Here is a 1123-nt window from a genome sequence, read left to right on the forward strand (position 1 = left end):
ATATATGTTTAGCCAATGTGGTGTATATATGTGTGTGTGTGTTTTCACACATACTAAAGAACCAGCTCTTTTGCATGAAATCAAAAATGTTATCTCTCCTAAATTTTTTTCGCCTTTCTGCTGAATTATTACACCAGGAAGTAATCGAACAGGCTTTCCTTTCATTTTTCTCTCAATGATATATTTTGTCTCATAGCGTTCGCTTCTGTGTGTGTGTGGGGGGGGGCGTATGTGTTTATGTCTGTGCGCATGTTGGTGTTCATAGGAAATGCATGAACATTACAATATTCCATTCCCCTTGTTCCTTAAAGCATAATACCTGTGTCCGTTCGTTGCACTTGTTTGAAAACGCTTTGATCTGAAATTGCGTGTTGAAACTAACGGCAATATTACAGTCATATTAGCCAACTAAAACCCACATAAACTGTTATGTCAGTTCTGTTTTTAAGTTTTACAATAGTATTAAATAGCAACTTGTTTCGTTTACGACATACTCGTTAAGTATCAGGCCGTTAATGTGCATCGTGAGACTTTTGATACTTAATAATATAACTATTTATATAAACCGAAGTGAATATAACATTGATAATAATGTGAATTTCAAATTGCTAATATACCTTTAGTATGCTACAACAGTAAGCTTGGGTCTTGTTCAAGAGATATTAATACTTCTCAAAGGAAGGTTCAGTTATCTGGCTTTCAGAAACAGAAACATAGATTCAGTCTTGATCTCAGGATAATATGTTGTTGTTGGCACTCCGTCGCTTACGACGTCGAGGGTTACAGTTGATCCGATCAACGGAGCAGCCCGCTCGTAAAATTAACGTGCAAGTGGCTGAGCACTCCACAGACACGTGCACCCTTAACGTAGTTCTCGGGGATATTCAGCGTGACACAGTGTGTGACAAGGCTGACCCTTTGAATTACAGGCACAACAGAAACAGGAAGTAAGAGTGAGAGAAAGTTGTGGTGAAAGAGTACAGCAGGGTTCACCACCATCCCCTGCCGGAGCCTCGTGGAGCTTTTTAGGTGCTTTCGCTCAATAAACACTCACAATGCCCGGTCTGGGAATCGAAACCGCGATCCTACGACCGCGAGTCCGCTGCCCTAACCACTGGGCCAT

Source organism: Octopus bimaculoides, chromosome 18 (assembly GCF_001194135.2).
Source record: "Octopus bimaculoides isolate UCB-OBI-ISO-001 chromosome 18, ASM119413v2, whole genome shotgun sequence".
In the NCBI taxonomy this organism is placed as follows: domain Eukaryota; kingdom Metazoa; phylum Mollusca; class Cephalopoda; order Octopoda; family Octopodidae; genus Octopus; species Octopus bimaculoides.